Raw genomic sequence first — 25,419 nt, forward strand, 5'->3', positions numbered from 1 at the left:
TTAATTTATGGTTTCCTAGTTTCATTTCGGTATAGATATTTTGTTCTGCTAGCAATTATCTAATGAACGCAGGTTGTACTATAAAGGAAATAACCATTTTCAGGTGACCTCAGATCTGCTTATTCATTTTTTTCATTTGATTTGCCAATGCCACAATCATTTTTCTAGAAGACAGAATTATGTAATTTTTTCTAATCTGCCACAATCTAGGCTATATATCTCAGCATCAATTACCCTTCTATAGGTGAAAGATTAAATGATGCGGTTTCGAATAAGACTTCTGGTAATGTTTTATGCCTGGGCCACCATGGTTAGTTGAACAGTTGTGCACTACACAAAGGCACTCAGTTGGGGGGTGGAGGTAGTGGAAGCTGATATTAAGGTGTGTGCTTTGGTAGGGATGCATCTCAGGACACACCTTATTCCAATTTCCGAGGGAAAGGGGCCATATAGGCCAGCAGCGATCCTGTTCATGGGAAAGGATGTTTAATAATTAACGTCAGAATTCTTTTTGTCATTAAACTATACTGCAGTACTTTTCTACTCCAAGCCTGGGTAATTTACAAGGCTAAAAACTAATAACTTTTCAATTAAACGTTTATGCTCTATAAACACACAGCATTCTCAACTTTAGGAGCTCTGGAGTAAACACGTGAACCCTCCAGCTTCACACAGTGAATGGGGGTGGATCAGAAACAAAAAAAAGTACAACTTAAGCCACGTATGTCTGTGATTTCTGTCTTTGGCAATGACCAAAGTGCCATCTACAAGGTATAAAATAAGAATTTCCCACAACTCAACGAGTTTTCCAAACCACAACTTTAAACGATTAGCTTTCCTAGCCAAGCATGCTGGAATGGGTAGTTTCCATCACTGCTGACAATATGGTAGATTCTTCAACTAGTCCTTCCTTTGTGTGTCAGAGAAGGAAAGCCTTACCTAGATCAACAGATAGATGCTGGCAAGAGGTAAACCAGGAGCCCTTGCCTGACAGAGAACACAAGTGAATTTGCAAAGCATTTTGAACAGTGCTTTGCAAATGGGATGACAGAAAAGTTAGGATTGCTTTAAATCCGTCTGTGAACAAGACACACCTTTCTAAACCACTTTGCCACACGCCCTACACATGGAAATGCATCGTTTGATTGAGTGAATTTTTATTGATCTTACTCCAGGCTCAACTCTGGCATGTCTGGGATTTTGATGCCTTCCTCCTCCCCTTCCTCCTCCTCCTCCTCCTCCTCCCCCCTCTCTTTTTCTCTTGCTTCAGCCCTGGACTGGAATGCAGAATGAGTCTACCTAGGTGAGAGAAAGCAGGACCTGTCTCACTTGGCAGGGTAGCCTAGTGCCAAAATAGGGCTTGATTCACAAAGGAAAATGTGAAGAAAGCATTAGAAGAGAAGATTAATTTCCTGAGCCCTACCGTGTGGGGACCATGTGGCACTATGCCACCCATTCAACAAACTTTGGAATGCTGTGTCAGGGTTAGGTGCTAGGGGTACAGTGGGGAACAAGGCAGACACTCTGCCCTGTGGCACTCAATCTAGTGTCGAACGACACTGCCAGTTCCATCTGGGATGAGTGTCATGGAGAAAGGGTATTGAGAGGTCTGGGAGTGTGCACTAGGGAACTGGAGGGCTTCCCTGAAGATGAACATTATGTTAAGAACTGAAGATGAGAGGAATTGGGAAAGGGGAAAGGCTGGTATAGCAGAGAGCAAGAGGACGGTATGGAGATACGGGCAGGAATTAAGTCTCGGAGGGCTTAGAAAGTCATGGTAAGAATTTGAATTTGGAAGCTCTTGGGAAGGTGGGAAAGGGATTACAGGGAGCAGGTGTGGATATAGGGATACCAGAAACGATGAGGCTGCAGCAGTCCAAGGAGAGAGAATGGAGGAGAGTGGCACTGAGAGTGGAGAGAGAAAATCAAATATATCTGAGTCATATGGGAAGAAGCAGATTCGGGATAAGTTATTACGTTTGGAATTTGTTGAGATATGTACAGCAGGTGAATAATGTCATTTCATTCAAAGTTTCATTATAACAATGAGAGAGAAATGTGATTCCTGGCCTGGGCCACTATCTGTGTGGCGTCTACACATTCTCCCCATGTCTGTGTGAGTTTTCTCTGGGTGCTCTGGTTTCCTCTTTGTCTGATGGTCGGGCAAAGGTGTAATAACCACTGTAACAAGAAAGTATCTTCAGCCTGACAAATGAAGAAGGCAACTCTATAGACTGTAACAAAATTTAGTAATTTACTTATAGGAGTGTTGGAGCAGACGACCCAGCAGTTCTGCACACATTATCCTTTGCTCCAGACCCATTACAGTATATCAGAAATATACCGTAGGAACTTGACTCTTGTTTATATCAATTAGCCTATGGTAAAATTGGCTTCCTTATACATTGTTTCGCTTAAAGGCACAGTTTCCAAGAACCTATTGACGCTGTTACATGAGGGCTTACTGTATCCTGATAGAGCGCTTGAGGAGAGAGTAAATATGTGGATCTAGAGCTCAGCTGAGAGATCTGGGCTAAAGATATAAATCTGAGAATCAAAAACATACATAATATGTGAAGCTATGGGAGTGGATGAGATCACGGAAGAAAAGAAGAGGGTCTCAGACTAAGTCCTAGAAACCAACCATTTAAGGATTAGGTAGAGGAATTTTGAAGGACAAGTGCACCCCTGACCAAAGTGAATCACCAGTCACTTGGAAAGGACACCTGGAGTGAGAGCCTGAGTTCTAGTTCTGTGGATGCCAGCAGCCGGGCTGGGGACAGCTGTGAGCCCTTCACGTGCATGAGGGGTGGAGGGCAGTAACCCCAACCCAACACTACACCGAGGCAGCAGGCGCTGAGTTGGAACCCATTAGCATTAGTCCTGACAGGATGCTGTTACATACTTATGTCTAAAGACCTGGCTTAGGATTTTGGTTTTCCACTGAAAAGCTGTGTGATTGTGGTCATTTAACTTTAAACATTGAATTCTGCATCTGTAAAATGTAGGATTGTCTTAAGGGTTAGCACCACGGTGTAGTCTGAATCTAATTATAATGGGTTTTCTGAATAGGGTCCTTCCCATGAGAGTGCCTAGTCTGGGCTTGCCAGGGGTACCTCAAAACTGCTGGACAAACCTGAGGAATCAACCCCTTTCCAGATCCTCCTACTGACCAATTTGACCTGAAACAAGGGACCATCCAATTTGTCTCCCTTTCCTGGTAATTGGCTACTTACCTGTGCCCACAGAACCTGTTTGTGTTGGGGTAGGGACAGGTTCTTCTGCCTTATGCCACCACAGTTTTTCAGACTAGGGTGTGGGTGGCAGAACGAGCACTGGACCCGACCAAGACTTTTTACACTAGGTTAAAACACCTGCCTGTTGTAAAAGGGGCTGCTGAAAATGAGGATTGCGTTCATGCCATTTCTGAACAGTACACATCTTGCCACACCCACCCACTACATACATTGAAGTTCCTTCCTGGCCATTTCAGAACCGTTCTAGATGTCACAGCTGCCTGTCCTAAAGGCTGTTCATTTTACTCCAATAAACACGCCATTTAATTTTCTTTCCACTTCAATTCATCCACAAACTTCCCAAAAGGCATTTCCGCTGAGGATAAAAGATGAGTTTTTAGGGGGCTTGACAAAACCGAGTTAACAAAATTAAGTCATTAGCCACCCTGGACAGATACCTGCTCTGTGCCAAGCCTTGGGCTCTCAGCCATGAGTGGGACACGAGTTGCTCATTCTGGAGAGGAATATGGTCAGGTCCCTCCCTGGGGCTGCACCTTTGCCCTTATTTGCCCCAGATTGATTGATGGATTGATTGATTGATTGACTGGAATTGCAATGATCTCTTTTTTTTTAAATTAATTAATTAATTTTTTATGGTGACATCGGTTAACGAAATTCAATAAGTTTCAGCTGCACGCTTTAACAGTATTTGCCCCAGATTTAATTGGTGCTTCCATCTTCTTTCAGTCCTTCATGCTGCTACCACTCACTCCCCCTCCCCCAATTCTTATCCTTCTTCTCATCCAGACATCGCCCCGTCCCAAGGCCCCTCTAAATTAGCAAGAAGTACAAGAAGCCTGAGAGGTGAACATTCTTACAGAATACCCAATGAATCACCAAGTTTCAAGGACACCATCCCTGCCATTTTGACAGCCCCTGCCCGGTTCAGACCTGGGCCTCCCGTCTCTCCCATGGACCACTGTACCAGCCCCCTGGGTTCCCTGTCTCCAGTCTTGCCCTCTCCAGCCTCTATACCACCACGTGGGCTGCTATAACAGACTCTTGAATTCAAAACAGATATGGACTTGTCAAAACATTCACACGATCAAGTTAAAACCGCAGGTATGGCATTCAAGGCCCTTCTCAGGGCACCCGTAATTTATCTCTGCACCTTCAACTCTCAATATTTACTCCTCCAACCACGTTAAACCTAGAACGTGTCCCAGATCTGTCCTGTTCATTCCCAGACAGAGCTCTGCACCTCTGCCCAGAGGGCCCTCTCGGTCTTCACACCGCTCCTTCTGGGACAGCTTACCTCTTCAAAATCCATTAGCAGGTTACATATAGCCACGAGTTCTGGGAATTCCTCCTCACCCCTTGTATCTTGAGTCCAGGTCACAAGAGGTCTTGCAGCCTCCGTGTTTTACCATCTTGGAACCCTGAGACCCCCATGGCATGAAGCAGCCCGGGACGAAAGAGCACAAGGAAAGCGAGGCCCACCATCCCAGCTGAGCAGCTCCCAGCTTATGCACGAGCTGAATATAGCCACGCTTTTAAGGACCCATGTGATCACATGGGGCCCACCAAGATAATCCAGGATTATCTTCCTTCTTCAGGTCAGCTGATCAACAACCTTCATTCTATCTATAACCTTAATTCCCCTTTCCCGTGTAACCTAATGTGTTCAGAGGTTCCAGGGAATAGGGCGTGGACATCTTTTGGGGACCATTATTCTGCCTACCACAGTGTCCAATGAATATTTGTTGAATAAATGAGCAATAATGAACAAAAATCGATTAAAGAACAAATGTGCTTCCTTCACTCAGACCTCCCTGATGTGGACTCTCATTCGGGGCAATTATCATTAATCCTGAATTCCCTTTCCCGTAGCTGCCATTTCTCAAGTTCTATAACAGTCAAGAAAGCAAGAATGCTGAGGTCAGGAGAGGATACCTCCCAATCTTCTGGAAAGTCTGAATTCTGTGCTTTGACAATTTTCTCCCATTTCCTTGACAGGCAGGTAGACTATCCTCACTTTACAGGTAAAGTAATTAAGATCAGAAACTTCACAGCCCAGAAGGGTCAGAACATCGCAGTTAGAGGCCTGCTGTGTCACTGTGGGTCCTGGTCACTCCATCTCTAAAGCTGGGCTGCTCGTGTCACCAGACCACCTTCGCCCTGCTCGGCTCATCGGGCTCTTGCTCCCCGCGGCCGCCAGGGGGCGCGCCCCGCACACGGTTTCTGCGCGGAGGCGGGCGGCGTGTCCGTGGGCCCAGATTTCTGGGCCCCCGGAGAGCCTGTGCTGCTACCTCCCTTTACCCCGCCAGCGTAACTGATCTCATGAGCAAGGAAAATGATGGGCTTGTCTCACTCAAACAGAGATGCAAAATCCTACACGAAATGCTAGCAAGAGAATGTGGCAGCATGTAAAAAGAATAATGCACATCAGCACCTTGATGGGTTTATCCCAGAAATTCGAGGTGGGTTTAGTATTAGAAAAGCAATCCGAATATATGAATAAAAAAGGGAAATCTGTCAATGTGGTACATGACATCAAGAGAAATTTGAGTATCTCAGATGAGGGAGAAATTTTTTATATAAAATTCAACATCCATTCGTGATTTTAAAGGAATCTTAGTAAAAAGCATTGAAAGAATTTGCTTTAAGATTTGGAAGAAGACTGGATGTGCCCATCTTCTGTTCAGCATTGTTGAAGACTTGAGAGCACAGCAAGGCAAGATAAAGATTAAAAAATATAATGACTTGAAATAAGAAAAAAACTATCAAAACCTCAGAGGTTTGCAACCCTGTCAGATCCAACTTCCCCTTTCTCTAACAAATTACTGTCATACTCCCTATCCTGAAGTGAAATACTTAGATAATATAATCTGTCCACACATATATATTTCAAAAAAATCAATATAATTCTTTAATTTTAATATAAAAGATTAGTAAAGAAAAATACTTTAAAATAAAATAATATGAATTTTGATGTGTAAAAAAATCCATTATAAATTTCTAAATCTCCCTATTAGGGGTCAATACACCTCACTGAGAACCATTAGTTTACATGTAAAACCCACCAAAAAAACCTATGTATATATAATTGATTAAATTAATGAAAAAGTATCAAGTTTTCCAAATACAAAATCAATGTACTAAAATCAATTTAATGTCTAGATAGCAGTAACAAGTAGTCAGGAAAAGTCATTTTTTAAAAGCAGCATTTATAATAGGAAAAAAAAAAAAACCTTAGGACCGAATCTAAAAGATGCAAGAAAATAATTTTAAAAAATATTTTAAGATATTATTTTAAACATCTAAATCAAGGTAGAGCGATATCATGTTACAAAGCATCTCTGAGCCCCTGATTTCCTTGGATACCCAACCAGGTAACAGGGGTTATGATCATCTCCATTGGCCAGATGTGGAGACTGAGGCCCAAGTAGGGGAGTGACCTGCCCAAGGTCACACAAGTCTGCTGGGCCTGGGCTTCCTGCCTGCCATTCCTGGGCCCTGACCATGGGCCCTAGCGACCATGCCTGACATCCACTGCACCTGGAGTCCAAGCATCGCAGCTGCACAAGGCCAGAGGCCAGGTCTCCGAGCTCCACAGAGAAGGAGGCAGACAGCAATTTGGCGGTGCACACACACAGCCAGAACATTATCCATGCCTCAGTGGAAGGAGAACCTCCTCAGCCCCACTTGTCTCACTGGCACTTGGGAGCAGGAGCCAGCAGCTCTTTAGGCGGGAAGTGAGAGTAGAGCTCAAAGGTAAGGCCTCACCTCAGTTTCCCCCACCCAAGGCCCTACCTACCCAGAAGAGCAAATAACCATTATGGTGAGACAGGATGGCTCTATTTGATGACTCAGTTTATGAAAATGAGCCTGAAGAGCCCTAAGAGATGGCCTCCTTCCCCCTACTTCCAATGAATGGAAAAGGAGGCCCAGAGAGGAACAATGACCAGCCTGGCATGACACGACAAGTCTGTGGCAGAGCGAGGAGGCCAGGCTTGACCCAGCTCAGAATTCAGCTCTGGGGAGGGGACACTTTGGGGTTTGAATGACAAATACTGTGAGTGTTTGTCTGCCTCTGGACCCCTGAGTTCAGTCAGGCAGGGCTACATTTTCCTGTGTAAGGAATGACACTGGAGTCTGATCAGGCCCGTAGTGGGAGCCTAGGGGAAGGACCCCCAACCTCGTCTGGAGCAGCAGTTTTCAAACCATGAACCGAGACCCATGAGTGAGTCATAAAATTAATTTAGAGTCTGAAACTCACATTAAAAAAAATTTAATAGAACAAAATATCAAGCGAATCACATATGGTAAAGACATAGGATCATGATATAAAATGTAATTCTAATTGTGGTTGCCAGCAGTCTCGTAACAAGATTACCAGAGTCAAGATCAACATACAAAAGCCAATAGCATTTCTCCACACCAAGCATAACCAGCTAGAAAATGTCATTTTCATAAAAGATAACATACGTATATGTCTGGAACTTCCTTTATAATGGTTCAGAAAGAAGTATGAATGTGTGACTGTATGTGAAAGAGAGAGGGAGATGAAGCAAATGTGGCAAATATTGACGACTGATGAATTCAAGTAAAAGATAAAGGGTATTCATCGTTCTTTCCACTTTTCTCTTGGTTTGACATTTAAAAAAATAATAATTTGGGAGAAAATATCACTTACAAGAGCAATAAAAATATAAAGCATCTAGAAATTAAGTGAACGTGCCAGGCCTCCATGGAGAAAAAATATTAAGTTCTAATAAAGGGCAGAGACAATGATCTGAATAGAAAGATAATTCATGTTCTTGGCTGGAACTACATAATATTATAAAGATGTCCATTCTTCCCAAATTAATCTCTAAATTCAATGTAGCCCTCATCAAAATGCCATTATGATTTTTTTTAGGCACTCAATAAGCTTACTCTAAAACATAAACAAATAGCTAAGTCACTGTTAAAAATTAAGAGTTAGAGGTGACATTTGCCTTATTGGATAGGACCACAAAGCCGTGGCAATACAAACAGAGTAGTGCTAATGCACAGACCCCCAAAAAGAGGTGAGCTCAGAGGCAGCCCGTGCAGGCGGGAAACTAACGCATGGGACAGATGTGGATCTGCAGTCCGTGGTGCGGCTCGCTCTGTGGAGGAAGTACCACTGGGGCCTCATCTAACGCTGCATTTAAGAGTGAACTCTCCCTGGATCCTGGCCCTACATTTGAAATGTACAACTATAAAAATAACAGAAGAGAGCAAAGGAGAACGTCTTTGTGACCTAGGGGTGGGGAAGGACTCTTTAGACTAATTTCAAACTCATAAAGGGAGGATTTTTAGAAGCTTGAATTTGTATTTTTTTAATTTAAAAAAATTTTTCAATTACTGTTGACATTCATTTTACGTTAGTTTCACAGAGCTAGGATTGAATGTATCTAGAATAAAGATTTCTGTTCAATGAAGAACAAAGATAATAGAGGTTGACAGTGGGAGAGACATGTGCATGATCTCCAGCCAGCAACAGATTAACGACCAGAATATATGAACCAAAACAGAAAAGTGGGCAAAGGAGGCAGCATCCATGTTCAGAAAGGGAAATTCAGAAGTGTAACAGCGCATGAGGAGATCCTCCAAATTATTAACGATCACAACAAAGACCACGTGAAAATAATGAGAAAGCTGCACTTACAAAGTAAAAGAAAGTCCAGGCGTCCAACGTGACCCTCCCATGTCTGAACCCTCAGGAGAAAACCACAGGCAGCCACTTCTGACTGGAAAGTACTGTGAACTGACTCGGCTTCTCTACATGGCAGTGGGGGGACTGGTTCGCATGGTCACTTGAATATTGCACCCCAAAACTCCAGGCCTTCGGAGCCTCCATTTTTGAGCCACTCCCCAAGCCAAGGGGCTTCCTTTAAGGTTCTCAAACAAGAGCTAGGGAATTAGATCTGCTGAGGTTTTAGAAGAAATCATTATTATACGAGTTTCACTTGTTACAGGAGCAATGAAGACAGGAGATTTCTGGCCTGGTGCAGAGAAGGTTCTGTCTCCAGGGCTCTGGTGGCGTCGGGGGTATGGCGTCCCGCAGAACTAGAAAGAGGGAGGTGGATCAGGTCTGGGTGACAAAAGGCTCTCCCAAGTAGCGTGGAAAGGGCTGCCCTGTAAGGGCATGAGCTCCCAGTTACCAGGGAGATGCAAGCAGAAGTTGGACAGCCATTCGAGGAGCCTATACAAGTGTATTTTCTCTGGGGGAGAGAAGAGGAGGAGGAGGGGAAGAGCACAAGCATGGGTCAGACAGGGCAGGTTTGGATCCCAGTTCTGCCGTTTCCTAATTGTGTGACTAGAACATCTACCTGAGGCTCAGTTTTATCGTCTGCAGAATGGGGCTAATGAGGTCTCCTCAAGAGGGTGGTTATGAGAATTAAATGGGAAAAGCCCCTACACAGCAGGCCCCATGATGGCACCATTTGATGACTCAGTTTATAACCAGCAGGGTCCTGGGCCCAAAGCAACACCGGAGCCACACCCCTGCCCCAAACTTGTCATGAGGCCAGAATCTTCATCACTTGTCTGGAAACCTCCCCCTCCCCGCTCCAAGAAGACTAGGGCCAACGCATTCCCCACTCCACCAGGCTGGGTGCCCTGCACAGGCCACTATCTCTCTCTAGGCTCCTTTTTTCACATGTCAGAGAAGGTGGGAGCTGCCAGAGATGGGCTCTGAGGTGGGCCCTTCCAGTGCCGACATTCTAGGATGCTGCGGCATCTGACCAGTCATGTGTATGTGTCTCTGCTTCCAGGGACCCAGTGTCTGCACAAAATGAGGTGTTTGGACTAGATGAAAATAACATCAGCTAAGCCATGCTGAGAGCACTTACTCCAAGCCAGGGGCCACTCTAGGTCTTTACTAGATAAGGCCATTTAATCCCCACAATTCCACAGTGTGAGCACTGTATACTGATTTTACAGGTGAGGGGACTGGCACTCAGAGAGGTTGGGTTGTTTGCCCGAGGTCACACAGCTAATATGAGACCAGGTAGTGAGTCCAGAGTCCATGTTTGCAACCAACACACAACACCCCACTTGTGGCTCCAACACTCTGAAATATAAAAGGGGGCCTGAGCATCCTCCGAACTCTACCATTCTGGGGACTGAGGCAGATGTGTTTTCTCAGACATGGCCCCAGCTCCACTTTTGAAAACGTGGGAGTTGCCCAGCCTAGACGCAGTGCTGCTAAATGCCCTACATGATGGGGCCTTACTGGGCCCCATAACTTGCCTATACCTGATCACCACACACTTCTGCTAGAAGCCCATTTTACGGACAGGAGAATGAGGCTTGGAAAGCGTAGAGGACTTACCGGGATCCCACTGGGCAGAGTGAGGACTAGCACCAGAGCTGCCTGTCTTCACCAAGCACTTTGTCTTCCCCAGAATGAGCCTCAGCCCCCAGGAGACTGCACCAGTAACTCCAAGAGAGGCAGCATGAGTTTAGGGCTCTGGAAGAGACACAAACAACCTGGTGGGAATGCAGAAGAGGGTGGGTGGGTGGGTCCTCCTGGTGGAGACAAGGCATGAGAGCTGAAGCCTGATATCGGGACTTGCCTGTGGAGAGGAAAGGAAGAGCCTTTCAGACCACGGGGGCAAATAGCACCAATGAGGTCTGAGGGTGGGAGTCTCAAGTGTGCTCGAGAGGAGCACTGAGGGCCTGGGGAGGCTACAGCCCAGGGCACAGACAGTGGAATGGGGTAAGGATCAGTGGGGAGGCAGGCAGGGGGCACAGACTTGGAACATGGTTCTCAGGGGGTGGTCATGACTGCATATTCGAGTCTTCTCTGGTTCGGTAAGAGGCTCCCGAGGGGCCTGGAGCTACACCCAGGGGAGAAACGTCTGGACAGAGACTATGAGGTGGTGGAAGAGACCCAATTAGTCTGAGTGACTGAGAGGTGGATGAACTCGTTAATGGAGACTGGGAGCCCTGGAGAGGGAAATGAGTGGGCCCGAGTTTCTCCATCTGCAAAGCGGGCTGATACAGGTCTCTGATGAGCAGATCTGCGAGGTGAACAGATCAGAGTGTGGCTGCCTTGCGATCCCAGAGCGGTGGAGAGGAAGTCCGCAGTCCCTGAGCCCCTACTGTGCGCCAGGACTGGTCATTCACAAACCTTCTCAGTCTTATTCCCCAAATACGCCCCTCCTGCTTCCGCGTAAATGCTCAATACGAGCCTGGAGCCAGCTTTCCGCACCTGACAAGGGCCCGCTTTGCGCCTCCACTCCGAACCTTGAATATGGAGATGGACATGGAGATGGACATGGAGATGGACATGGTGATGGACTTGGTGATGGGGAAGAGACAAGCGCGCGCCTCTTCAAGCCCTTCCTTTCCCAGCCCGCTGCCTTGGCCCTTGCCGCGCTCACTGCACGCGATGCATGCCCAAAGCTCGGCGGCCCTCCCTCCTTCCGCGGGGCTTACACGGAACCCTCCGGCACCTGCCGATCTGGACTTAGCCCTGGGGGATCCCGGAGATGTTCCACAGCGGACAGAGCGAGGTCGAAAGGGAGGGAGGGAGAACAAGAGGGGTCAAGCTGAGCCACGCGGACGCCCGAGTCCCCCTCCTATTCCTCCGGGGGAGCTCTGCAGCCACTTCCCTGCGAGTTCGCCCCACAGCGCGGGGCCAGTTCGCATGCGCAGCAATCCTGGCCCTCCTGCCCCACTGGAGACCACGCCTCTGTCTCCAAATGGGCGGAGGCCGCGGGGCGGGGCTGGGCGGGCAGCAGCGCGGGAGTCCCAGCTCCAGCCCCCGCCCCAGGCCAGCCCCAGCAGACCTGCAGCCGGAGCCGGAGGTGGCTGCCGCGGGCCCGTCCTCCGATCCAGTGCCGGCGCGGCGCCCGCATCCCGGAGTCCGGCTCGACCCGCGGCGGCGCGGCAGGTAGGAGGCGCTGCGCAGAGGGAGGCGTGCGCGAGGGCGCGCGTGTTCATGTGTGTGTTTCGGGGGTGTGTGTGCGGGTGCAGCGCGGGCCATTGTGAGCACCGATGTGGGGGATACACATCCCGCAGGCCAGGGAGAAGGGGGTGAATGGTGGCCTTCAACCCCGGGGGGCGGGGGCCCGGAGGATCCGCCCGGGCTCCCGGGGTTCGTCCCCACCCAACCCCCACTCCGCTGCAAGGGGCCTCCCCGGCCCCCTCCGCCACGCCTCCAGGAGTTCCGGGGGTTTCCTAGTTCAGACTCCGGGATTTAACCCCCGATGTTTGACCGCCTCTTCTTCACAATTTCCCTTTCCCGTTCCTTTCCCAGCCCTCCACCCATCAATTCCATAACCTCTCCTGGATGCCCTTTCGAACCACTCCCATCCCCTGTCCCAGGTGGCTTGGGAATGGGGCAAAGCAGGTTCCTTTCCTGACCTTCCTCCCAGTTTGAATAGGGGCCTTTTTCCTGGGCTCCTGGGCTTGGGTGTGGTGTGAGGGGCGGGGGAGGAGGCGGGGGGATCTGGGAGAGAGTGGATCTTGGGCTTTTCTGATCCTCTTCCGCCCTTCAGAGTTGGGGGTCTGGGGATGACAGTCCTAGAGTCCAGAGGTGAAGTAGGATAGATCATTAACAGGTGTCAAGTTCTCTCCAGGCTTCATTTTCTGTGGTGGGATTCGCCCCTCTCCTCCCCCCAACTCACAGGGGTGAGGAGAGTGGGCACAGAGAGGTGAAGTGCTACTCTCGTGGCAGTTGAGCCAGAATTTGAACCAGAATTTGAACCAGGCTCTCAAACCAGAATCTTCTCCCTGCACCTGCAATGGAGAGAGAATTGCCAAGGCCAACTGCTCCTTGGATTCTAGAGAGGGGAAATCTGAGGAGACTTCCTGAAAGAGAGGGAGTTTAAGGATGGGGTTCAGCCTAGCCTTGAGTGTGAGGCCTTCTGGTGGAAACACTGAGTTCAGGTTCAAGGATTGACACCCCCAGGGTCTTTGGGCCTGGTCCTGCTCCAGTCCTCAAAGTCCTGGGGCAGTGGGAGACCTGGCTGCTTTCCATGGAAGAGGTAGGGGGGCAGCTAGGGTAGGCCCAGCTGCTGCTGCTGCTTCAAGCCCCGTCTGGTGCCAGGTGCTTAGGCGGGGCATGCCCTGAGGAGCCGCTCTACTGACTGTAGTGGTGGATGGGTCAACAGATAAGCCCTTGCCCAGGGTTACACCCCTTGCTGAGAGCCAAGATGTGGGCCAGTCCCTGCCTGGTAGCTGGGGGAGATTTCACTGCAGATACATGGGTGCTGGGTCTCCAAGGATGAAAAGTTCACCAAGCAGAAAAGAAAGGGCAGAGTACTGCAGGCCCAGGAAATACATGGGTAAAGGCCTGGAGGTGCGAAACTGAGCGGGTCTGTGGGGAGGAGCATTAAATATTTCTGCACTCCAGACTGATCATCTTTGGCTGCTGTAGTGGGTGGGTCTTTATGGAGAGCAGTGAGGAAGAGGCCTGAGTGAGAAGCCCTCTTCCTCTCTCCCTTCTCTTCTCCCCTCCCCAGCTGTCCACCTCCCTCACTGGGGTTTCCATAACAGGTGGGGGTGAATGGGAGATGCTAAGGGGTTGCACAAGGCCCCAGCTTGGGGAATAGTGGGGCAAGGGAGCCCTCTCTGACATGGGGCCACCGCTGGGGGTTGATGAGATCTGGGAGAAGATGACAAGATGGGACTTGACATGGTGGTTGCAAGAGGCCTGTGGGCTTTTGGGATGACATCCAGGATGCTGCTGTCAGACCAGTGCTGTCTCTGGCTGCTTCTGCCCCTGCTTTCCTCATGGGCTCTCAGGACAGCTCTGAAACCCTGGTCCCTGAACGGGAGGGCCTCCTGGACCCCTGGTGGGCATGGGGAAACCTCTTTGCGGACCCCTTCTACCTGCAGGGTCATTTTGTCTAAGCTTCTTCCTTGCTGAGACTGGCTCCACACATGACCTTAAGGCAGAGAACTTCCTCTGTGAGTCTCAGTTTCTTCTTGTGAGAAATGGGCATAAATGCTGCCTAATTGCAGGGATGTGGGGAATGATTAAGTTAGTGTCACTAAAGCACTTTACTAGTACGTGGTATTTGGTAGACATTATAGTAATTAACAATCAGCATCACTTAGTCCCTTCTTCCTCTGGTAAGGGACAATCTAGAGGAAGGAGGGGACCACTTTCGGAGAAGAGGGGTGAAAGGAAACGGGGTCTCCCACTGAAGTGGAAGCTCCTCTTGGTAGCAATGGTTGTGACCTTCTCAGACCCCTCGAGTGGGTGGTCTCACTATTTTCCTGACCAAGTTCCTGTGCCTCCCAAAGTCTCCTAGCCTCTAAATGTCATAACAGAAAGCTCAGTGGGCCTTAGGCTCCCCCAGCTTCAAATGGTAGGTCTGCAAACCTCTCAGTCCTATGCAGTTCCCCCAATGTCTGGGGCCTAGGCAGAAGTGGAAGTCTGCCTGTCTGTAACTGGTCTTTTCACCTCTTTCCCTGCCTTTTTCTGCCCCTGTGCCTTCAAGTGTTGTGAGTGCCTTTACAGGCCCCTCTCCTCTACCCTTTAAGCTCTTTCCAGAGACCTATGCCCTTCCTGCTCAAAACATTTCTTGGTTGGCAGTAGTACCCCCAGCCTCTCTTTCAAGTTGCCCCGCTGCCTCCCCCTTCCCTCAGCTTCTCTTCTGTCCTGGGCTTGTCTTGCTTCAGTTCAGGCCAGGCTGCCAACTTCCCTTTGGCCTCAGGCCTTGCCTTTCCCTGCTCACTAAAGACAAAATGGGCCAAGTCTCTTTGGGGTTCTAATCCAGGATGTTTTAGGAAGCCAGACTCAGGCTTGGACACAGGAAGTTGTAGGATGAGCATTTGCTTGCTGTAGTGACTTGAGTTACTGCTCCCCATTTTAATGTATTTCTAGGGGACCCAGCTTTCCTGGGGCTAGGTGTGTGAGGGTGCCTGTGGCTGAGGCTGTGGTGGACTGTGGGTGTGGGCTGTGGTTTTCTGCCACAACAGGGCATGTAGACAGTTGTGGGAGAAGGGGCCGGTGGCCAGAGCAGACAAAGCCCATCCATTGGTACCCAGCCGACTATCACTGTCGGGTGTGCTCAGTGATGGCTACAGGATCTCGAGGCCTGGAAGACGAAAGATGGAGGGCCTGCTGGGCTGCACTGCTTGCCCCTGTCCATTCAGCCTCTTCCTGTGTTCCATTCCCCACTGTGTAACCTCTGCCAGGCAGATAAGGTGCGACCCAACTGGTTTGTTACTAATAATAGTAACCAAGACAGTGAATTTTGGGGTGACTTCGTTTTACATTGGAGCAAGTCGAGGTGTGATGACTTCATCCTCACTCACTCACTTCCTTGAGTGGAAGAGAGGCGTGAGGCCACACACCTGCCCGCCCTGTTCTTCACAAACAGTAGTAGTCTTCTACTGCTGCTGTGACAATGAACACAACTAAGTGGCTTAAAACAACACGAATTTATTCTCTTCCAGTTTTGGAGGTCGCAAGTCTAAAATGAATCTTATGGGGTTAAAATCAAGGTGTGGGCAAGCTGGTTCCTTCCGGAGGCTCCGGGGCAGAATCCGTTCTTTGTCTCTTCCAGCTTCTAATGGGAACTGGCATTCCTGTGACCTCATCTCCCCAATCTTTACTTTCATCAGAGCATTGCCTTTTCCTCCTGTGGAGTCAAATCTCTCTCTGCCTCCTTCTCATAAGGACACTTGTGATTACATTTAGGGCCCACCTGGATAATCCAGGCTAATCACCCCATCTCAAAATCCTTAACGACATCTGCAAACTCCCTTTGCCATACATGTAAGATAACAGTCACAGGTTTCAGGGATTAGGATGTTGATAACTTTGGAGGCCATTATTCTGCCCACCACAGGAACCAACTGCAGTGTCATTGCAGACACCATCCTCAGAGACCCCCTCCCTGGCACCCACGGCTGCTGGCTTCCCCCATGAGGCCACTCTCAGTGTCTGTCTCCCCCCAACCTGGGAAATGTTGTGGGCAGGGCCTGGGCCTGCCGCACCTCTGGGCCCAGAGCCCGGCCTGAGACCACGGCAGCCAGAGTGCAGGGATATTTGGGAGAGAGAATGTGCCGGCCCGTCTCCACGGCTTGTCTCAGTGACCGGACACGGTCCTGCATTTGACAGTATGTTAGGCCTTTAGAGTAGAGCACAGCTTATTTAGATGTGCATTCAACAGACCCAGTGCTTTGCAGGGGAGATCACTCGATCCCCACCATCACCCTGCGAGGGCAGGAAGCTGGGCTGGGAGCCCCATTTTGCAGGTAAGTATACCGAGGCCAACTGAGACCAAGTCCTACCTGGAGCAGAGGTGCATGAGGGGAGGAAAGGGTGGGGGCAGGTTGGGCAAATAGCATGGAAAAGACCTTCATTTTACAGATGAGAAATCTCAGGCACAAAGAATATTACCGTTTTTTCCCACCCTTGGCCTCAGTGTCCCCATCTGCGGGTGAGGGTGTTGATGGGACATTCAGAGGCTCTAATTTGTTCTCTGCCTGGGTGTGGGGAGGAGGAGACATTGGCTTTCAAGGCCGCCATGGGCAGGAACATGACATGGCGCAGAGCTGTGCCTGGAGCCTGGAGGTGCTGCCAGCACACCACTTGCCTGGAGATGTGGTTGCTCTCTTAGGTGGTGAGCCTCCTGGGGCCTCTGAAGAACCCCCAGTCAAACCCCCAGAGAACCCCTGGCCTGCATGCTGCAGACCCTGCCCAATGTGGGTCTCTGTTATATCCCTACGGCCAAGGCCATGCTGTCTGGGGTCCTGCTTCTTTCTCAGGGGCAGTTTCTGCAGCCTGGTCTGTCAGCCTGCATCCTGGCCTCCCTCTATCCTACCTTCTTGTGAATCATCCAGCAGCCCAGCTCCCAACCCCACACACTGTCGAGTCCTTAGCTTGGCGCTCAGGGCTGCCATAATCGGCTGTGGCGGTGTTTCCGTGCTAGCCCCTTCCTCTTTCTTCCCTCTGCCCTGCAGCCTGCCCCCCAGCCTTGTTGAAATGGTTTCTTCCCCCAGAATGTTCCATCCTCCTTTAAACCTTCCTCTTCCATCTCTCGAAGTCACAGTCTGCCATTCGAAGTCCCGCTTAGATGCCACCTTCCTCCATGCAGCCTCTCCTGCCTTGTCTGAATGAATCACTCTCCTTTTAGAGCAGATCATTCAGCCTGGTACCATTGTGGCTGTCTCTCTCCTCCATTGGGCTGAACTTCAGGGCAGAGCCCTGTCTGACCCCTCGCTGCCCCCTTGTACAGGCACAGAGCAGGCTTGAAAGAAGGAGGGGGGCTCCCAGGGGCTAGTGAATGAGTCACTGTCTTTGCTTGAGTGGTGTGCCAGTTAGAGCAGAGTTTAGCCGTGAGACAGGCTCCTGGCTCTGCCCTGAGTGTGCCTCTTCCCTCTCCAAGCCTCTGGACCTCATCTGTACAGTGAAAACAGTACGACTCATTTCTGAGGTTGTGCAAGGGCTAGGAATTGAGCTTCAGTTTCCCAGTCTGAGAAATAGGCGCCATTTCACCAGTTTTTCAGCCTTGAGTCTTAGAGGCAGGTAGTGCTAAGGACAGAGACTCCGCCCATGCAGGAAGCGTGAAAAGAGGCTATCCTGGTGACAAACCCCGCAGATGGAAAACAGCAAGAAGTGTCCCCCTTCCCACGGTTCATTGGAGATAGCCTACAGGCCAGAGTGGGCAGGGACTTGTCCGGGGTCACACAGCTCAGTGGAGCACAGATGGCTTCAGTGACCTGTCAAGTCTCATTTTGCCAGGTTGTTTTCGCTGTGGAGAGTGGCAACAACTGCAGCCTGAAGCTTCAAGTGTCCACGCCCCCGCCCCTTACCCTCTGTAGGACAAAGAATAGCTCCTGCTACGGGCTCTCAGCTGTATCTGCCCCTTTCTCGGCATTTTCTAGGCAGGATGTGCTGCTGAGCTGGGAGCCCCGGGGTAGGGTGACCACTGGGGACATAGGACTTTCAGTGGGTCTCTGGAGACATAGGACTTTCAGTGCCACACCAGCCAGGGCTGCTGCTCCTGCCTGAGGCTGAGTCTGACCATGCCCCCCTCCTGCTGCCCGCCCGCCCCCCCACCCAAGGAAGCCACAGCCTCTAGGAGATGGACCAGGTTTTCAGCTTCTTCCTGTCCCTGCCCTCACTGGAGCCCTCACTAGCGTGCACTTTTGGAGGTTCGTCTCTCAGGTATGCCTTGCCTACCCAGGCTTCCCGTACTCCCTTCCCCCAACAGCCTGTGGCAGGGCCCAAATCCCAATGAAGAACAGCTGTGGGGCAGAGGCCTTGGCGCTCAGCCAGGCCGCACAGCGAGCTTGGCCTGGATGCTGGATTTTCCCTCAAAACGCTGCCATGGGGATGTCAGTGCCTTAGGACCACTGTCCCCCAGGACCAGTGAGAGGACCTGTACCCCACACCCCTGGCCCTGCCCTCCAGGCCCTTTGTGTCTCCTATAGGGGGAGTGACTTGTCAGGTTTATTTGCTAGAAAGATCATCACAGCTGGGTGGAGACTGGGTTGGACACGAGACAGAAGTGATAAGGGGAGGGGAGAAGAAAGACAGGATTTCCCAGCCCCGGTACCAGCCTGCCCGGCGATGGCTGGACTGACTCACTGGGCCTGGCCCCTGGCTTTGCTGCCGGAGCCCAGAACCCGAAACCTCGTGGCCCCGGCCCAGCTCTCCCTCCACAGACTCCTCCCCCGCCCTGCCATCCAGTCCTCAGTACACAGTATATGGGGGAGATGGGTCCCGGGAAGCCAAAATATACCCACGATAGGACAGAGAATACCTGTTAAGCATGTTTTTGAAATGTTGACTTGTGGGGCAAGAGGAGAATGTGACAAAAAGGGAATGAGTACCTTGACGGAAACAAAAGCCCCAAATAACCAGGAAGTTACCAGTCTCAGGCTCTGCCCTTTCCAGGGCCCAGGTCACTGCCTCCGCCCCTTCCCTCAGCATCTGACCCTTCGTCTTGCCCCTCCACCCCAGCCCTGGCTCCCCTCTGTCCTCAGGAAGAGCCCTGCAGAGTATCTTGTCAGCTTTCTCCGCTCCGAGCTGTGGCCTGGCTGTCCAGCTGTTATTCGGTGCTCTCCCTGCACCTGGAGTGCATCCTGCCTGCTCTCCCCTCCCTGCTGATTCCCGCCAGGCCCTCAAGCCCTGCTTAGGTTCCTTCTTGAAGAGCCACCATCATTCTTTCCACCTCTATAACCCTACCTGCAACACACCTTACTCCTGGGAGCATTGACCACTGTGTTTCTGGTTTAATTCTTGCTCCATGTCTGTGACCCTGTGCCTCTTCTCCCTTGGGACTGTCTGACTCCGTCTTCATCAGCTCAGGGCCAGCCCAGAATGGGTGTCAGTGAAGATGTGCATATTAATAGACTGTGTCCCCTGAAGACACAGCTCATCGGCCCTTTCCTTATTTATGTCCCCTGGAGTGGGGTGTAGTGGGAGGTCGAGGAAGGGAGGGGAGGGAGAAGGGGGGCTTTATCGCCAGGCTATGGGTGTGGGGCATCATTGGCTTCTTCCACGACATCTGGATGATTCCCACTCTGCTGGTCCTGTGCTGCACAATGGGCCCCTGCCATGGGGTATGGGGACTTGGGGCACAGAGGAGAGACCCCTAGCAGGCCTTTCTTTGTCTTCCTTTTCACCCCTGTAACTGCTGGCCACAGAGTTGAATCTCTACCCACACAGCGCTAGACCCCACTGCTCTCTCGTCACACACGAGCCTACCAGTTCACGTTCTACGGCCTTCCTTCTGTCCTTTCTGCTCCAGTCTTGCCCTCTTCTAGCGCATTCGTCGTGTGGCAGCCAGATGGATCTCAAGTCCCCCGCTGCTCAGCACCTTCCCAGTTCTCCATCACCTCAGGACAAGGTCTGATCCTTGCACCTGGCACTCCAGGACCTCTGACTGGGGTCTTGTGCATCTCCCCATCCCACCTCCCCTCTGTGTCCTCTCAGTTTCTCTCCCTGAGCACTGTGTTTGCCGCAGGGCTGAGAATGTCTCCTGGGGATGGTCCCTGGGTGGCTGGCATCCCCTCCTCAGATGGGGAGGAAACCTTGGAGGTGTGCTTGGTTGGGGTATGGGGGCATCACCTTCACCTGTGAGACTCTCTCTTGGACTTGAGCACTCCAAGCGTAAAAGCCACAGTGTTCCGAGAGATGGAGGAGGCTCACAGAAGGTCACACAGCCTGTGTATGACAAGGCCAGGCCAAAACTAATGCTCCAACCCAGCTCGGAGCTCCTTCCCTGAAAGTATGTCATGTCCAGCCAGATGGGGCCAGAGCTGTGAGGAGCCCAGAACCGGTGGGATTGGGGTCACCAGATTCAGCCAACCTTTCTGTCCAGGGCCACTGCACTGGCTTTTAAAAACTTTTTATTGAAGCATAACTCAGCTATAGAACAGTGCATAAGTCACAGGTGCACAGGTGCACACCCATCCATGTAGCCGCCACTCGGATCCAGGAGCGGTATTACCAGAAATGCTGTCATGCCCTTTTTGGTCACTACCATAAAGGCAGCCACTCTCCTGCCTTCTAGTCACCATAGATGGGTTATGCCTCTGCTTCTTCGTGTCAATGGAATCGCAGTTTTGCTTTTCTTGTTTAATATTATGCTTATGAGATCCATCCATAGAGTTTTAAGCAGCAATAATTTGTTCATTTTCATTACTGTATAATAATTCCATTACAACAACATATTTGTCCTTTCTGTTGTTGCACATTCGGGTCGTTTCTCGTTTTTAGCTACAACAAACACTGCGATAGAATTCTCGTGCATGTTTTTGGTGAATATGTGCATGCATTTCTGTTTAGTCTATACCTAGGAGTAGAATCACTGAATGATAGAATATGTGTTTGTTCAGCTTTAGTAGACATGGTCAGATGATTTTGCAAAGTGGTTGTACCAATTTGGGCGAATGGTGGGGGAGCGGGTTTCACTTTAGCCATTCTGGGGTTTGGTATCTCATTGTGGTTTTAATTTCCATTTCCTTGATGATTAATGAAGTCAAGCACTTTTTTTTATTGGCTATTTGGGCATGTTCTTTTTCTTATGTTTTCTTCAAAAAGCTTTATTATTTTAGTTTTCAGTTAGATTTACCATCTATGTGGGCTTGTTTTTGTGTATAGTGGGAGGTAGGGGTCAAGATGAAGCTTTTTCCGTGCAGATAGCTAGCTGACCAAGCACCATTCATTGAAAAGACCATCCTTTCCCCCAATACACTATGGTGTCTCCTTTGTCATAAACCAGGTGTCCTTCTACTTGCGGCTTCTTTCTGGGCTTTCTGCTCTGTTCCATTGGTCTATTTTTCTACCCTGTGCCAATCTCACACTGTGTCAATTACCAGAGCTTTGCAATGGGTCTCGTTAACTGCTAGTGCAAGTTCTCCAGCTGTTGTTCACGTGGCCTTGGCTTCTCATGGCCCTCTGTCTGCTGGCTTCATTATCCCACCTCTCAGTGGAGAGCCCTCAAGGTCAGATGATTTGTCCCTGCCACACAGCTCTTCCTCCTCAGCACCCTGCCCTCCATGGCTTGGTGTACGCTAAAGGTTCCCACCTACACCACTAGGAACTTAATAATTTTCTTTAAATCAACTTCCTTTTTTCTTGTTTCTTAGAAGAAACTGTGTGTCTACTGTAAATGGACTACTCTGGTAGACCAGGGGTCCACGCAGGTTTCCTTCGAAAATCCACCATATACATATATATGCATATAGATGAATATATGTAGTTACTCTCCATAACTACAAAATAACTGGAAGCATCTTAAAGATCAAGTAAAAACAACAAGAAAATTCATTTAGCTCCAGCCAGGTGCTTTGCCCTGAGCCTGAGGCCCGGTCCCCGCTTGTTCAGTAGTTGGGTAAAGGCCATGACTGATTAAAGACTCGCTGGATCAAACTGAGTTCTCCTCAAGACAAAAATGGCTGGGAGGTAACTTTTTTTACGACTTATTTATTGCCACATCAGAGTACCCCCTAAAATGTTAGCAGCATTAACCTGAAGCCCTGCTTTGGGGAGCCCTGCTTTGGGGAGCCCTGACATGATACGGAGTCTGGAAGCTCAGGATCCCGCTAATAAGCCACAGATTTTGGACACGTTCCTTGATGTTCTCATCTACAAAATGGAACTAAAACTCTTTCTTCTCTTTCTTCCCGGCTGTGATGGCTGCTGTGTCCAGGGAGGTGTCAGCTCCCTCCTGCAGCTGGCTCAGTGTGGCCTGCTGCACAACGAGCCCTCTCTGCCCTGGGCACAGCCAGCCTGTCCGCACTACCTCCGATAGATCCAGGGAACAGCCTCCTAGAAGTGGGTACACACCGTTTCCAAGGCAAGAACAGAGACTCTGGTGGCGCAGGCCCATGGCAGATGCTGCTTTCTTACTCTGCCACTTAGAGGCTAGAACCAGGTGGAGCTGATGGGGTTAGGGACTTGCCCAAGGACACACATCACTAAGTGGTGCCGCTGGGACTTGAACTCAGGTCTGACTGACCTGCAGGAAGACTGGGTTCTCTGAACACTCTGGCAATCCCTCATTCTGATCCAGCTCAGCACCCCGTGCTCAGTCCATAGGGCCCAACTGTGCCAGGCTGAGTCTGAATCACCTTGTACTTTCCCACTGTGAGCTTTGCTTGAGCTGTTTCCCATTCCTGGAAAGGCCTCTCTCACCTAATAGATAGCCAACTTCTGGGGCCAGGCCTCTATGACAGCTTCCTTGCATTTGTCTTGCTGGAACCTCTGAAATGGCACATTCTTCATTTTGCTTTGTGTCTGTCAGCCACACTAGATCATGAAGTTTCTTGGGGGCCAGAACACTGAATTGTTGGAACCCTCCTGGATGGGATCTGGAGACCTTGTAGATGTGCCCAGGTGTTGATATTGACATCCCCCAGGGGCACAGTGCATTAAAGTGTACAAATGCAGCAGTGTCTCATTTGCTCCTCCCAGAGGTCCTGGCACATCATCTCTTCCTTCCAGAAAAGGACCATTCAGACTAGAGAGTCACTGTGGCCTGTTCAGGGTCACACAGCTTAGGGGGACACTGGGGAACTAAAGCCAAGCTGGAGAAGGGCTGGGCTGCAGCACAGAGCTCCAGGGCTGCAGCAGTGCCTCCCCCTGGACAATGGGGGTGTGGGCACCAGCTGGTACCCAGCCTTCAGGATGGGGAAAGAAGAGAGGCCTGGTCTCCTGGAAAGGGGTGGGCCATGGCCTTCAGGAAATCTGAGAGTAGGTGAGGGTCTGTATGGAAAACTGATCCTCCTTGGGAGTTGCTGCCACTCTTTGAGCCTGTTTTTCCCATCCATGAAGGAATTACGCCTACATCACCTGTGTTGGTTCATTCAATACAAATTCACTTCGTTGGCCCCCTACCTCTATGTTGGACTCTGGGGATACAGAGAGGAGCTGGACAGGGGTTCTGCCCTGGAGGGCATAGGCTGGACTGGGGAGGTGGACAAGTCATACAAAGGTGGGATGCAATGCAGTGTCGGAGGTTGAGGGAGGAGCGATGTCGGGGGCAGGTGGGAGGTGTTTGGGCTGAGTCTCGAAGGTGGCCAGGGGTTCTCCGGGTATGCACGTGGGGCAGGAACAACGTGTGTGAAGACCTTGAGTAAACAGCTTTAGGGAACTGTAAGGAGCTGGAACTTAGGCCCAGGGCGGAGAATTGGGGTGGGATAAGGGGCAGGGTGAGACTGACAGGGGTGGAGGGATGAGGGCAGGCTGAAGGGCCTCTGGGAAGCTCGGACCGTCCTGTTCGTGCCCAGCTCAAACACAGAGTAAAAAAGTTCAGACGATGGGCAGTGCCACTGCCCTAAGCTCAGGCCCAGAGAGAAGAGTCAGGTTTTCCTGACTCCGAGTGTATCCATGGCCTTCCATGGTTGTGCCTGGAGCTACAGGGAGAGAGCAAAGCTCAGAGGCTGGTGACTCTGCGACCACATGGGGGTATTGACCCAATGGGTAGCGTAGGAGGTGACCTTGGGGCAGATGGAGGGCGCAGGAGGGTAGTCGGCATGAGATGCGGCCTGTGCAAAGGCCGGAGCCAAAAGAGCCGGGCGTTAAGTAGGCCAGGATCAGCTTGGCTGGCAGGAATGAGATGGCAGAGATGGATGAACTGGGTCAGACCCTCAGCCGGCCAGGCCCGGCCCAGGTTCTTCCAAGCCCTGGCCCAGTTGAGCTTTCCCCTCTCCGACACCCACCTCCCCAGGAGCAGACCTTCCCAGCAGTCTTGGCTGCTTTGTGGCCTGGAGGGCTGCCAGAACCCTCATTCTCCAGCAGCCTGGCTGTATGACCTCAGCTAGCTTGCTCTCCCTCCCTGGGCCCTTTGGGCTCTGAACACTGGAATTTCTAGAGCTGATTTCTGGGCTCCTGCTTTCAGCTTCTTTGATCTAATTCTTGCAACTTAAATTGCTTCCTGAGAGGCCCTGCAGAAACCGGAAACCGTGATGCTAATGACTCTCCTGGGTGGCTGTGCTCCAGAAGCCCAGGGGCTGGCTCCCCGGGCTCCCCGCTTCTTTTTCCTCTGGTCTCCAAGGCAGCGGGGTGGGTGGGAGAGGCCGGGGTTGCTGGCCTTCCTGAGCAGAGGGATGAGCTACCCAACACTGTTTGCAAATGCTATGCACAAACCTCTAGCCAGGTGGTTTGCACATGGTAGGTGTCAGAGGAATGGAGGCGCTCTCCCAGAATGAGAGAGAGCTTGGCCGCTTGTCGTTCCTCTTCCCTCTGGCCTGCTAAGCAGTCTCCGTGGCCCTTGCCTAATCGTAATGGTATCTTCCAGTTATTGAGCCAACATTGTTCCCATTGTGGAAATGAGAAAATGGGGACTCAGAGAGGTTGAGTGCCTTGTTTAAGGCCACATAGCAGGTGGGTGGTGCAGCTTGAACTGGCACATACATCAGTCTTGCTCTCAAACTACCTTGCCTCAGTGTCCCTCAGCTGGTCTGGGAAGTTGGGACCTGTGTTTGACAGGGTTGCTGTGTTGCCCTTGGCAGGCCCCAGAATGGATAGACTCGGGGAGTGTGGAGCTCTGCCAGCAGCCCAGATGGAGTCTGAGATATGGGGTCACAGATGGGGCTGTCAGTTAGGTGACTGGCTGTCCGAGCTTCTTTCAGGTCATCTAATGTGTCAGGCCCTGCTGGCTGTTGCTCCTCACCCTGCCCTCCCCTCCTGGAGGTTTTCTTAGCCACGTCAATTTGTCCATGTCACTTGTGT

The 25,419-nt window shown here is 50.5% G+C and overlaps 1 protein-coding gene and 1 long non-coding RNA gene across 5 annotated transcripts in view; one reads left to right on the forward strand and one right to left on the reverse strand.

The window, feature by feature from the left end:
• LOC120590384 (uncharacterized) overlaps positions 1-11,934 on the reverse strand; it is a 30,003-nt gene extending 18,069 nt beyond the window's left edge. Inside the window, exons 1-3 of one of the 4 annotated variants that reach the window (XR_005649704.1) lie at positions 11,709-11,934; positions 10,600-10,737; positions 7,512-9,487 (exon numbers count right to left, since the gene is read on the reverse strand). This is a non-coding gene — a long non-coding RNA (uncharacterized LOC120590384). Of the gene's footprint in view, positions 1-7,511; positions 9,488-10,599; positions 10,738-11,400; positions 11,516-11,708 lie in introns of those variants that run through there. The other 3 variants (XR_005649702.1, XR_005649705.1, XR_005649703.1) reach the window with 3 other exon arrangements.
• A 62-nt stretch (positions 11,935-11,996) lies between these two features.
• The window catches only part of CAPN5 (calpain 5), a 51,913-nt gene continuing 38,490 nt past the window's right edge, over positions 11,997-25,419 (forward strand). The window contains exon 1 of the mRNA XM_039848115.1: positions 11,997-12,165. The gene's annotated coding sequence lies outside the window, so the exon portion shown is untranslated. The remainder of the gene's footprint in view (positions 12,166-25,419) is intronic.

Source organism: Pteropus medius, unplaced genomic scaffold, assembly GCF_902729225.1.
Source record: "Pteropus medius unplaced genomic scaffold, Ma_sr-lr_union100, whole genome shotgun sequence".
NCBI classification, from domain to species: Eukaryota; Metazoa; Chordata; class Mammalia; order Chiroptera; family Pteropodidae; genus Pteropus; species Pteropus medius.